This window comes from Suricata suricatta, chromosome 3, assembly GCF_006229205.1.
Source record: "Suricata suricatta isolate VVHF042 chromosome 3, meerkat_22Aug2017_6uvM2_HiC, whole genome shotgun sequence".
NCBI lineage: Eukaryota > Metazoa > Chordata > Mammalia > Carnivora > Herpestidae > Suricata > Suricata suricatta.
In genome coordinates, this window is record NC_043702.1 from 37,976,054 (window position 1) to 37,991,174 (window position 15,121).

The 15,121-nt window shown below is 35.7% G+C and overlaps 1 protein-coding gene across 4 annotated transcripts in view; it reads right to left on the reverse strand.

The window, feature by feature from the left end:
• Positions 1-15,121, reverse strand: part of SLC39A10 (solute carrier family 39 member 10) — a 141,491-nt gene that overhangs the window by 51,994 nt on the left and 74,376 nt on the right. The window lies entirely within an intron of this gene.

The following is a 15,121-nucleotide window of genomic DNA, read 5'->3' on the forward strand; positions in this document are numbered from 1 at the left end:
GGTGTTCAGTTGGTTAAGCTTCCAATTTTGGCTCAGGTCATGATCTTGAGGTTTGTCGAGTTGGAGCCCCGTGTTGGGCTCTGTGCTGTCAGCTCAGAGCCTGGAGCCTGCTTCGAATTCTGTGTCTCCCTCTCTCTCTGCCCCTCCTCTGTTTGTGGTTTGTCTACCTCTCAAAAATAAATAAACATCGTAAAAAAAATTTTAATACGATTACAGATCATTCCAAAACTTAACTTAGTCAAGGTGGCAACAAGAGATTTTCTAAAGGCAAATATAGAGGGTTTTTTCTAGGCAGATTAAAGATAAGCCTCTGTTTAAAAATTTAGACCAATAATCTAAGAAAACTTATTTCTAATAGAAAAACCAAATTTCAATCTTCTACGGGAGTACTTCTGATATTAAAACTCCTTAAGCATCTGACTATTTGTTTTGGCTCAGATCATGATTTCACAGCTCGTGCGACAGACCCCAAGTCAGGCTCCATACTGACAATGGGAACCTGCTTAGGAGTCTCTACCTCTCTCTCTCTGCCCCACCCCATCCATGCTCTGTGTCTGTCAAATAAAAATTTAAAAACCTACAAAAAAACAAATTTAATCAAAGATGGCATTATAATTTATGGATCCATTAACTAATCATTTTTTTCTGGAGTCTAATAAATATTGTGGCCAGTGTTACAAAAAGAGATGATTTTTTTCTTTCCATAGATTTATAACTAAACATTGCCTGATTTTGGAAACTACAGCCCAAAGGTCTACATGTGGGCCCTGAGTTGTCATTTCCCATTTTCCAATTAGAATAAGGCCAGTTTTGTCTGAAAGCTGAAGTAACAAACCAACCAAATGAAATCCATAGTACCTCTTGTAAGCACCGGTTCCTTCCCAGAAGTAAGGCTTCACGAACGGAACCACATGGCTTCCTAGTTAGCCGTTCCTTAAGCAAGAAAAGAAGGCTAAGAGAAGCAACACTCCCTATATGGAGGTAATCAAGTAAAAGGAAAAAACTTGAAGCCAAACCAAAGGGAAGGAAGAAATAAGCTCCAAGGCCAAGCATGGCACGTGAAGCACTTACCAACAGACAGCTGTCCAAACCAAAAATGGTTTCCTTTCCCCAAAGTAGAATTAAGCCCCCAAAATTAAGCCCACCTATTGGGTGGGGCTTTGGGGACAGTACCTAGGAGGAAGAGCCAAGGCAGCTACTTAGACTTGTCACCACCAGACTTCCATTACTGATTGGGGGCCAACAAACCACAGGCAAGGAGCTCCTGGTTGGCCTGTCAAATTTGTAACTGAACCCAAGTTTGTAGGCCAGACACGCAGCAAAGCCAATCACTGAGACACTGAGCATACAGCAAAGAAAGGGTTTATTTGAATGGCAGTCAAACAAGAAGACAAGGCCACAAGAGAGAACGGTGCAGATTTCCTTACCAAGGAGGAGAGTCAGGGATATTTAAAAGCAAACAAAATAAAAGATCTAGGTAAAAGCTGCAGCTGTGCTTACTAGTCCCATTAACTTATCAGTTATCAGTTTCATATGAAACACAAAAACTGGGTGGTCTGAGATTTAAATGGTCATTTTTCATGTTTTAAATGTATAGTACTCAATTTGTTTATTGCAAGAATTCTAAATACCTTGACTCCTCTAATTATTTACATATAAGAGAACAGCATAGGAATGCAAGTACATGAGTGACATTAAGTGTAATTTTAAACCTGTATTATGTGTTTTTTAAGTAAATCATTCATAAACTTTCCAACTTTAGTTTAGAACTGCTACAGCAAATGTGTGCTTGAAAATCATTTGGATGAAGTATGAATTAGTCAGCATAGACTAAGCAGCTACTGCAAAGAATGTCTGCCTAAAGGGAAATGGCTTAAAAAACACTCAAGTTTATTTCTCTCTCAAAAACAGTCCAAGACAGGGCACCAGTCAGTCAGGCATCCAACTCTTGATTTCGGCTCAGGTCATGATCTCACAGTTCACAGGATCGAGTGCCACGCTGGGCTCCGTGCTGACAGCGTGGAGCCTGCTTGAGATTCTCTCCCTCCTCGCTTGCATGCGTTCTCTCTTCCCTCCACCAAAATAAACATTAAAAAAAAAAAAGGTCCAAGATGACTGCTCCAGGTCTGTGAGCACCTCTGCTCCGATCAATCAGGTACATCAGCCTTACATGAGTGCTATCCCAGTCAGTGGTAAAACAGAAAGGACTGAAGTCCAGATACAGAAATTTCTTCTTAAGCAGCAAATGAAGCAGGAATTCATGCTTCACTTCTAATATTCCAATAGCAAGAATTTAGTCACATGGCCTCAATCAGCTCTAAGGAGACTGGCACATATAGCCCCTACTGCAACTTAAGGAGTTTCTCAAGCATTCCATGGACGCTAAGGATCCTTTTCTAACAATAGCACAAAGAGGAACCTTTCTGTTGAGATAGAAATGGAGGAAATGTTGCTAAAGTCCATTTATCATTCAACCCTAAATATTGGCCTCTATAGGATTCGGGCTTTGCCCAAGGCAAGATATTCTATGGTGTCTTGTGTTTTGGAATTTTCTAAGTTTCTGTGCATTGAGTATGTGTCAATTTTATAACAGATTACTTTTTCACTTCAGCAAATATGTCTAGTTATTTACCCAAGACTTCTGGGCAAGATATCGATGAATGATCCTGCTGCACCAGAGAGGAACAGATTCTGGAGAACAGAGAGTCATTGCTACTAAACATTCAATTTTAACTTCATCTTTTGTTACTGATTTCTAGTATATCATTAGTTAAAAGTTTAAATATTCCATCATTGTATAATTTCTACATTAAGGGTCAGGTTAATTCACAATAACAATCATTGTGCTAATCAATTATACTATTTCTCATGGAAATATTTTGCTTTGTGTGCAAATAAAAAAAGAGATCCATGAATAGTTTCCTGTAAAATTCACATTACTCAAAACAAATCATACATCCTGTAATTACATTTCAACATTAGCATCAGAACTACATATTTAGGGAAGAGGGTGGTTGTAATTTGGTATGGGAAGTGGAAGGGAGGAATCATGAGGGGAATCCAGGATACCATTAATGTTCTATTCTTTAGGTGCTGGTTACATGGCTGTGTTCGCTTCATGAAAATTTGTCAACGTTTATACTTAACATTTGGGTACTTTGCTGGAGGTGTGTTTTATTTCAGAAGAAACAATTATTAAGCCTTATGTAAAATATATATCCTTTTTAAAAGTGTGTATGTGTATATATGTATATATATACACACACACACATACTTTTTTAAAGCCTTATGTAAAGTATATATAAGGAATATATACTTCAGGGGGGCCTGGCTGGCTCAGTGGGTGGAATGTGCAACCCTTGATGTGGGGGTTGTGAGTTCAAGCCCCATGCTGGGTGCAGAATTTACTTAAAAATAAAATCTTTAAAAAAAAGTATATTTCAATTTACAATTAGTCAAATCGGCAATATGCAGCTTGTAGAAACAGACCTATATTTAACTATCTCCAGAGATAAATTTATTTTTTTATCTTAAAATAACTGAAGATAATAAGTTGTAAAAATGGTTCCGTTTCCATGCACTGTTCACCTGATTTTCCCAATGATAACAGCTTATATAATAACAGTACACTTTCAAAACCAGTATACTGATATCAACATAACTTAAACTATAGACTTAATTTCACTAGTGTCACATGCACTTAAAGATAATGTAATAGAAAATCCATTTCTTAACCAGAAAGAAAAAAGATATTACTGGTAACCAAAGGATCTTACTTAACAAACTATGTGATTACACTTAAAAGAAAGAGAAGTTATTAGGGCTGATAATTTCCATACCATGCTCTTTTATAAAGGCTTACAAAGATCTTTAATTATAGGCTTTCGATTGTTAACTTTTCCTGCATAAAGTACCAAGTTACAACTTTTTAAATAAAACTAAGCACCTATATCAAGAACGAACTCTGAAATACACTAATTGCTAAAATTATATTTCTATATTTTGTCTAAAGAAGATAATTATATTTCATATAGACATATAGAACCATAGAAAGTTTACGATAAAAAGATATTCAAGTATACTAGCTAACCAGTCTGATTTTACACGCAGAAATCTAAGACCCAGAGAAGATATACAAAATGATGAAGATGATAGTTCAAGTCTGTGGTAGTCCTTGGACTTGAATATCTAGAATTCTTTGTACAACAGCAGCATATTTGTGTACCATAAAACCAGAATGCTGTGAGAAAATTACCAATATATACTTCCAAAACATTTTTAAAGGGAAAACAAATGATCTCCTATTACAGTTAACATTAAAAAGTAAATAAGATGATCAATAGATTATTTAACAAAATGATTGCTTGGCATAAGAAAAAATAAGTAATAAACACTAAAATAATCCCATTTGCAACAGTAGGTTGCTCTTACTGGAAGGGCCAACTAATGTAGTAGATCTTGTGTGTGATCTAATCAACATCTGACTTAAAAAATTTTATTCAAGCTGTATTTTTAAAAAGGAAAATGAAAACTAAATGAAAAGAATCAGAAGTTTTATCCGTATCTCAGTTTGCTCTCTCTCATACACACACACACACACACACACACACACACACACACACACACACACACAAAATCACAACATAATCGTAGGAAAAATACTATAAATTGTTTAGCAAGGTTTTAAAACTAGCCATTTCAATGCTCCAGATTGGTATTTTGAAGATCAATGAAAGAGAAAACAAAAGAAAAAAAAATCAATAAAACACCCAACCTAGATTATACAAATTTACCATGCTTTAAAGTTAATAATGTGAAAATCCACTTTATAAATGTACACAGTACCCCAGTTTCATAAAGGACTTCATTTTTTTTTAAGGGTTTCATTACAGGACTTCTTTAAATAATGGTAGAAATTAGTTTTATTTTTATCCTGAATCATATGAACTGGCACTTATACCACTGAATAATTTAATTAATCTTCACAGATAAGTTAATCTTTATCCATACTGGTAGATATCAATTTAGTTTCCCTCTGTGATTCAACGGCAGCACACAAATGGCTGAGAAGCAAGGAGACTGCGTGCATACTGAAGAAACACTATGCATCAAGAATCTCAAAGATCTGGCTCTGCCAACTCATTTACTATGAGTTGCTGTGCAAATTACTTAACCTCTTTAGGTGTTATTACCATTTAAAGAGGGGGGATATTAATCCCTGTTCCACTTCACAGTAATTATGGCAATCAAGTAAAATATGTATTTTTTTAAGTGGTAAAACCTTTAAATGCTTTTCATTTTACCTATAATGTTAAATGGTATTTAAGTGCAAGGTATTCAGAGTAATATAACAAAAATCCATTTTAAGTCACATTTCTGACCCTGCTGAATATTGATTGTGTGTGTGGTTTTGTTTTACACACAGTGAAGAACCATGGGCCATAAACCTTGGTCTCTAAATTCATCCCAGTACTATCACTGTTTCCAACCTGCAAAACGGGGAAAAGCACCTACATTTATCCATCGATTGAACTAATGTATATAAAATTGGTTGTAAAAGAAGTATATATAAATTTTCAGAACAATTAAATATACTAACCTAAAGCGGTACTACTAGATGTGACTCTATGTATCTTTCACTTAACTTTCAAAAAGTATATAAGCAGGGAGAAATGTCCCTTTGTTTTGCTTTGTTTTGATTCCTCTAAAAGAGTACTATCAAAAATATTTAAAAGCATAAGCAGCAATAGTACATCTAAGACCAATTCTAGATTTGATTACAAGAGGCACCCAATCACTAGTACTTGAATCACCACAACATACCAGTTTCACTGACATTATGAAACTTTTCAAGGCGTAAGGAAAAAATAATGTTTCAAGGTATAAAATTATTTCAGTAGAGTTCTCAACAGGAAGACCAAAATCCTCCTAGCTTCAAGGTTTGTTTTTCATTCCCGCACTTCACCAGATACCTAACCTACTAATTCCATAGTTTTAGTTTGGAATACCAATGTAGCTCTTTCCAAAACAGCACAGTTCCAACAATCTCTTAAGAAATATTAAGAATGAGATTGATAGATATAAAAAGTTAGATACACACTCTAATGGAACTTGGGCCTAATTCAGTGCTTCTACCATTTCACTTTTACTGAGAGAATAAAAATATTTGTTTACCAAGAGAGAGAATAAAAATATTTGAGCTTTGATTCAATGTAGCAGCAAATCAAGCATCAACATATCCAATCCATCTTCATTGTTTTTAAGCATTCATGTGCAAACCTACATTTTTCTCATTGTATGTCAAAATAAGTCTATCTCAAGTCTCTGCTTTTCAAGTTTTCATTTCAGAGAGCCTGAAACCATACTGTTGAAAGCTACCTATGATATTCCTGTGTCTGTTCTGCTGCTTGTGAATACAAAGAATATTTGATCTGACATTAGTAAATGTAATGGCTTTTCCCAGTCACAAAATACTGTATTGCCTTTTGAAGCTACTAAAATGTTTACGACTTTAGTTATTACTCTTTAAGTAAACAGACTTCAACCTCTTTCAGTCCAAATGCATACAAACCAACGTAATACACAGCATGAAGAGGACGTAGCGTGTTAACCTTAGGAACTGAATGAGGCGCATGTGCCTAACTGACTCACCACTGGCAGCCTTCATTCTAAGAATAGTTATTGCCACTCTCTCAAATTTTTACCACTACATTCATCCTGACTCTTCCTTTTTATCACTGTTACGTGTCCCTTATTTTGCACCAGCTTATTATCCATAAGCAGTTCCAATAAAATGATCCTTTCCATGAAGACAGAAAAAAAATTATAGAATGTCCAGGGCAATCTTTTTATAATATTTAAAAAAATTTTTGTAACATTTTTTAATGATGCTGACAACACAGGCTATTTCATCCCCACCCTGGAAGCTTTCTGTGACTTTAGGTGTCCTTATAGTTATTTTAAGCCATCAAGGTCCTCTCAATCGTTGAACAAAGTGATGATTTCAGTTGTCATTTAACAAAATCTTACAAAAATGTAATCCAAATATTGAAGATATTTTTAGTAGCAAAGTACCAATTTCATTATCAATTATCAATCCATCTTTATTATCAGGTTTAACAATGTCCAACATATAAGAAAACTACAATTTCTTCTATAAACATAGTCATCCTAAGGCACACTCCCTTTCTTACAAAACTACATTCAGATACAGAAGTGAGATAGATTTGGTGACATACAGGCACATGGGTGAAAAAGAATGTAAGTATTAATGCCAGAAAAAAAAACCATAGTTGTGCAAGAAAGAAAAAATAAGTTTATTGTAATAGCTGTGTATTATAACATTTATAGTCATTAAAATATAAATGTTCTAAATCAAAATTACAGAATAATTGTACTGAAAAACAGGAATATAGAAAATAGGAGAAGGTACATAGAGGGAAGAGGGCTAAATCCTCACCCTTCACTGAATACTGACCTAAGTTGAAAATCAACAAGAATTAATGGACACATTGGACACATGGCAGTGAATAGCAAAATCATCAACTAATGAAATGAAAGAAGTTCCTTGTCTCTCTAGGCAGAAGTGAAAAAAGGAAGACAAGGGTCTGATTTATTTATCCTTTTCCCTAAAATCTTCACAGACTATTTAATACTTTATATTCATGTAAAACTTTGATTGAATAAAACTAAAAATATGCTTAAATAAACCAAACTACAATTACTCTAGCTGCAATTACTCACTGAGGAAAATGAAAAAAGAACTAAACATAAAAGCCAGCAATTCTAAATCTTAACCTTTTGTTAACAAAAATCACATTTTATCACATGTGGAAGAAAATGACTTACTTACAGTTTCAAGATTTTCACAGGCATTTGTTTGTAGAGTTTTAATCACAATACGCAATCATTATAATTTCAATTTGTGCTATTATTTATGGTTACTTGCTTAGGCAATTCCAAGATGTAGGGAAAGACTACAAAAAATGTTAACACTTTTCAGGTCTTGTTACATATTTCCAAATTGGTTTCTAGGGAAGTTAAGTTTGGTTATACTGCCCCCAGCAGTATGATCACTGCATTCTGTTCAGTACTTGGTACTATTCATTTTAGAGTAAAGGATTTTGCCTTATTTTTACTTAAACTTTTATAATTATTCTTGGTGTCATAATAGTCTTCCCAACATACAGAAGCTTTTAAATAATGACTTAGTCATATTTTCTGCTAAAAAATATCTCCTGTTCTGTGCAAGGTCTTTTTGATTGCAATGTTTTCCCTTTCCTGTATAGATGTTTTCAAAAACATGCAAATGAAACTTAAGGATTTTTTTTGCGATTTCTTCAATGGTTTCTAAAATTTAGTAAGTGTTTTTTCTCCTTATACTTAGTATTTTCTTAAAAAAAAAAACCTGTGATTAAAATTAACATGACCCCTAAATTCATTTCATTTTTTAGAGAAAATAAAAATATCCCAATTGAACATATAATACTCATATACTTATTTGTTAAGAAAGTTTATATTTTATGTTCAACAAATTTTCAACCACTTGTATTTAGGCAAAAATCTTCCTAGGAAAAGCTATGTTTGTTTTATAAATTATAAATTAAATTACATAATATTACAGCACATTTATTTAATATTATTTTAATGTTTGTTTATTTTTGAGAGACAAAGTGTGAGCAGGGGAGAGACAGAGAGAAAAGGGAGAGAGACACAGAATCCGAAGCAGGCTCTTGGCTCTGAGCTGTCAGCACAGAGCCTGGCTGGAACCCACCAACTGGGAGATCATGACCTGAGCCAAAGTCTGACGCTTAACTGACTGAGGCACCCAGACGCCCTTACACTGAATTTAAAGAGTACTTTTCTCCTAAAATGTTTGTGATTTGATTTTAGCAGAGCTTTCTGATTTCTTTTTTTTTTTTTTTTCTGAACTGGTATGATTATTTTCTTGAAAATAAACTTTCTGGGGCACCTGGGTGGCTCAGTCAGTTGAGGGTCCGGTTTCAGTTCAGGTCATGATCTCACAGTCGTGGCTTCGAGCCCCACATCAGGCTCTGTGCTGAAAGCTAGCCCAGAGCCTGAAGCCTGCTTCCGGTTCTGTCTCCCTCTCTCTCTGACCCTCCCCTGCTCACACTGTCTCTCTCTCAAAAATATAGACATTTAAAAAAAATTTAAAAATTAAAAATAAAGTTTCTATTTACACTGGGACTTCATCTGAAAATATCAGAGTATCCTAATTTAAAATAAATGTCTTAAAAAGTGTGTTCCAAACATTAACAAGTTATGAAGTCAGTTGAAACTCTACACTAAAAAAAAAACTGTAATGGAAAACATGATCTCACTGCTTTATAATATACACAGCATATAAAACACCTAATTTTTCTATATTTTTCTATAATATTACAGTCATGTAATAAACATTACAATTACCCAAGATATCTTTGTCCAACATGATTTTACTGATCTCATCATTTTATAATGTAATAACTAATCATATTATTCTATATATCTTGATAAGGCATATAAAATCAATCTTTCCAAAGCCTCCTTCATCAAGAGGTTATGTTCCTCTACAACACAGTACAAGGGTGCCTGGGTGGCTCAAGTGGTTGAGAGCCTGACTCTTATTTCGTTCAGGTCATGTTCCCAGGGTCATGGGATCCAGCCCCGCATCAGGCTCCCCACTGGACGTGGGAGCTGCTTAAGATTCTCTTTCTCTTTCTCTTTCTCTCTCTTTCTCTCTTTCTCTCTCTCTCACCTCAGCACACACATACACATGCTCTCTCGCTCTCTCAAAATTAAAAGAAAACCACATAGCACAAAATATACTTCTTTAAATATAATCAGAATAAAGTAATGATTCATCTTCAGAGGTGTTATACCAAAACATCTGTTCTCAGGCCTAGAAGCATTCTATAAATAAAGTTACTTTATCAGAGGCCTGAGTGGAGAGGAAAAAAAGGAGGAAAGAGAAGGCATAAAAATCAGTAGGACACATTTTCTGTTCTGAAGGAGGTATAAGGTAGGCACTATCAGCTTTTAAATCAGAGAAAGGGAACTGTGAGAGATACTACCTAAGAAACAGTTGACAGAGTTAGGTGGTAACCCAAGGTCGGCTATCAAGGGCTTCATATCCCAACACCAAGCATAATAAAGGTGCTATTCCTTTATATAGAGGGAATATGGAAAGGACAAGAAACAAAAAGCATTTGTACTATTTAGGGGAAAAACACCTGAGAACTCAGGTCATTACTTACAAACCTCTATTTGAATGCCTTCCTACTAGTTTTTAAGTCACAGAGGTTCTAGGAAATTTTACCTGATTTTAAATAACAGCAACACGTCAAATAATTATACAGCATTAAGTACTGGATCCAGGGGTTGGCAGACTCAAAAAAACCAAATAGTTAATAATTTAGGTTTTGTGGGGAGTGCAGACTCTTAAGGTAACTACACAATTCCACCATTATAAACACAGAAGCAGCCATACACAATACATAAGTGAATGAAGAGGCTGTTTTCCAATAATCTTTAATTTGCAAAATCAGGTTAGTTCGGTCCACGGGCCATAGCTTGTTGACCCTTCACTTAATCTGTACATTTTTTTTAAATTACAAATTCAGCAGACAACTGTAGGAAAAACCACTATTTTAAAACTTTAAAAGTCACATCATATATAAAGAAGTAAGAAAAAAGCTTATGGGTATGAGGGTACTGAAACTATTTTTTTACTTCCAGGCATTAAAGTAATGAGACAATGGGACATATGCCTTCCTGATTGTTATTTCAACTGAAGACCATTTAGATTTTCTAATTTCTATATGAATGAAAGTAAATCTAAAAACCGAAGTGATTAATGACTGATGAGTCTTAAGATAATCACTACGGGATTAAAAATAACTCTTTAATTTGTAGTTCATAGTAATTCTTATATTTCTGGTCCCATGACATAATCTATTATATTAGTAAAATAAAGATACTTCCTGATTCACTTTTCTAATCCCCCAAAACCTTTTTGAATGGAATGGATGGTCCCCCCCAAATAAGGTACATATTATTAAGTGTAAACACGGCTGTTAGAAATAATAATGCAAGAACAAGTATTACCTCCTATCTCCCTTTCAGCAAAGATCTATAATATAATGAATTATAAAATACAATCATGAAATTAGCTAATTATAATCATCTATCACTAACTCTTAGTTGAAATAATTTAAATACTTGAATAAAATTTAGGTTTTATTCCTATACTTACAACCTGTAACCACTGCCACCCACCACTACCACCACCACCCCATTTTAATAACATCTTTTAACATGAAAAACCAATTATTAATAAAATCTATTAAAACATCTATTAGATATCCAATCCCTATATTTGCCAACCAAAAAAAAATGTTTTGATAATAGAAAAATAAAATTTGACACTATTATTTGATAGGACAATGAATTATTATATTGTTTTAACATATCTACACATTAAGTATGGTCTCTTAAATAGCTGGAAATAATTTCAATAATGCTATTGTTATTTAACATGTCACAATTTCAGTTGTAAATTGCCTTCATACCTAACTGAGCACTTTTCTGAATATTCTGAGTGTAGTAAATTTTTATTGAGAATATGTTTGCTTATTTTGGAAAAAACTTAAAAATCACTGCATGGTCAACTCACAGAACTTATAAACAAATTGATGAAGAAGACAAAAGTAGTTCAGAATACTGATAACTGTTCTAATTTGAAACCATATAGGACTACAGGAAATCCTGTGGTTATTACGGATCCTTGAGACTATTTTTCAGAAATCATTCTAAATCATAGTTCAAAATAAACTTGAATTTAAGAAAAACGTTCACCATGTGATTTTAATATTCTCAAATTTTATTTTCCATACAGTCAAGGCAATACAAAGCTAAATGGGACTAAATTTTTGTATTACTCTTTTCACACCATTAAGCTGAGATTAGATGAATTGCTGTTATTCGTATACAAGGCTAACTTCAAAAATACACCTTTAACCCCTTCCTGTTTTAAGAAAATCCCGCATCTATTCGTACAGGGAAACTGGCATTATAGAGTTCTATCTGCACTATAGTTGCTCCATACTTGCTCCAAACTTATAAAACTAGGGGCTAAAAACAATCAAGTTAACCAATTCAGAATGACTATACCCATCTTATTAGCAATGCTAACCAGGTGGAAGAAATCCCACAGTAGTCTACACATAATCTACCACTAAGGAATCGAATTCAAATTTAAATCTTATTTCAGGATGATGAAGGTGAAGAAGCTAAGCTCAAGAAAACTTCAAGGGAAATCAAACACTAGGCGGCAGCATCAAGCTGTTGGGAGAGCTCGGGCATTCTGACATAAACTTTAAGCTAAGGTTAGTATGTTTTTAATGAGAATTATAGTATAATGAAAGATGACTTTATAGGGTTATAAAATGTTATAAAGGAAAAAGGATAGCTTTCTGTTTTTGAATGCCTGACTTCTTTCCATTTTCTACTGGGTAATTTCTCTGCATCTTGTAAATATCAGTTTAAAATGCACCCGTGATGATGTCCTTTCAATAAAAGCAAAACCCATGGCATTTCCATTGAGGTAGGCACTCCAGAGACAAGGAATAGCATTTTTATCCAAAATATTTCCTTGAGTTAATACTAAGTTTGAGTTTTGTTACATTCAATTAACATTTTAAACTTGATTAAAGAGGTTGACAAGCAAGCTTTGCCTTCACTGAATAATGTGTCCTGAGCACTATGTGACAGAAAGCTGTGGATTATGGGCCCACTGAGAGATTTAGTCAGGCAGGAATACAAGATGTACGCATGTAATTGTAAGCTAAAAAATGTGAGAGAGGCAAAAAAAAAAAAAAAACAAAAAAAACCTATGATTACATATAAGTAACCAAAATAATAGGATACTTGTATCCTTGGCAAAGGCCCAGTAGAGACCATTAAACCTCATTCTGGGTGTAATCAAGTTACCAGAGTTAGACATAAAGCAGTCCTCCAACTACTAATGAAAAACTGAAACATTAGTATGTAGGAAAGGTAAAAAGAACTAAGTTCTTCTGCAGCCCTTTGTTTATGTCATTTATAAAGGTCACAGTAAACCCATGAGGTAGGTTTTTTTTTTTAGCACAAGTTCATAAATAAAAGATTATGATAAAGCAACTTGCTCAAAGTAACCAAACCAGTTAATAATGGGTCACAGTTTTGAACCATTAAGTCTTACTCCAAAGCTCTAAATTCGTTCCAGTACTGGCTAATACTTGGGGGTAAAGGGTTGGAGGGAATTGAACAGCAAAGTAAATTCTCTTTAATAATAATTTAACTGTAGTAATTTCCCTTGCCCTAACATCTATATTCTACATTCTCCATAAATCAGTTAAAAAAAAAAAAAAAACACAACACCCCCAAGAGTAGTACTTGCATACCAAACTTGAGGCTTCCTAAAAGTACTTCAAGATCAGGTGCTCAAAAAGGAGAACGTGTTACCGGCTTTTACATTGTGGAACATAAACTGGCAACGGGAAAAACAAGGGCAGCTCATCACACAATGTATTACTGATGTCACCTCTTGAGAGGTTTTCCCTGACCACTTATTTTAAAGTTGCAACAAAGTCGCTCTAGCATAGGGGTTGTTAGCCAGGAGTGTGGGTGTAAAATTCAGTTTTGTGAACATGGATTTAAAAAAAAATACAACTCTCATCTTAATCTCTGACATTTAGTTATTTCAGTGATGAATGCAGGCAACACTACAGTAAAATGCAGTACCTAATAGTTTATCCAAGAAAAAAAATCATACACATTAAATCCTTTAAAGACCATTTAGTCCTAACTAGTTTAAAATTAAGCTTTAGACTTGAAATTACTTTTCTTACTTAATGCTCTACTAAAGCATGGATTATTTCAATACTTTATTTCAAAATAATTGGTTTCTGTTGTAAGCCTATGTATTTCACATTTAAAAATCATTCTGAGGCTAATCGATTAAAAAAAAAAAAAAGAATCCCTCCAGTATATCTTTTTATCTTCTTCATACCACTGTCACTGATACTATGTCTCTCTCCCTGCTGGAGTATCCAGCGAGCAGAGGGACGGGAGTTGTCTGGTAGGGACCCCCAAAGTCTAGAACAAGTGACTCATACTCAAAATTTGTAGAAAAGCCCCTTTAAAAAAAGCACATACAAGTCTTGATTTAAAGCTTCCAGTGCATTCCCATTAACCACACTAAATCTCAACCTTTTCCAGTATATTATTTATTTTTAATTACGTAAACCTGTCACGTGCTAGTTTGGGTCCATGGAGAACAACTCAATTTCAAGGTAAAACTGGAACAATAAACAGCGTAAAAGACAAAGTGTAAAAAAAAAAAAAAAAAAAACCAAAGGCCCCCAAAGTATTTTTAACGTATATATACTTAAAAAAAATTATGCGCTTTATGTTACTCTTTTACGGGAACTTGAGGGCACGACCCTTCCGAGGAGGGCTGCGGAAGTCAGCCCAGGGGGACAGGCTCCCACGTGAACAGAGCTTTACACAAGCCTCGGGCAGAGTTTCAACACCGTCGCCCGCGCCCTCACAAGGCCCCCCTTAGCTGGGGACTCGGGGGTGCCCAGGGAAAAGCGAGCTGAGCGGCCCCCTGAACCGGGCGAGGGCCGCGGCGGCTCGGCGACCACTTCCCCAGCCCGGGGCGCGTCGCTCCGGCCGCGGGGCTCTGGGGAACAAAGCCCGGGCCGCCACGCCGCCTTCGGGCCCACCGGCCTCCCCCGCCTCGGGGACCCCGGCGGGCTTTGCTGTGAACGCCCCCGCGTCCCGCCTCGGCTCCTCGGTTGGTAGGGGAGGAAAGCCTCCACGAGGCCTCCCGCGGTAGGAGCAGAGGCGCCACCGTCCGTTAGCCTCCAGCGAACAGCGGCGCCCAGGCTCCATCCCGGGGGCTCCTCGCCGGACCCCACTGGAAACCGAAGGCGAGGACGGGACAGGAAAAACGAGGCATTCGTCGCTGCCGCCAAGTCCCCCCTAAGGTCTGACTGCGGATCCTCCTACCCTCCGGCCCTAGGGCCCCCGCCTCCTCTGGCAACACCACCCTCGGCCCCCAGGCCGCCCGCGCGCA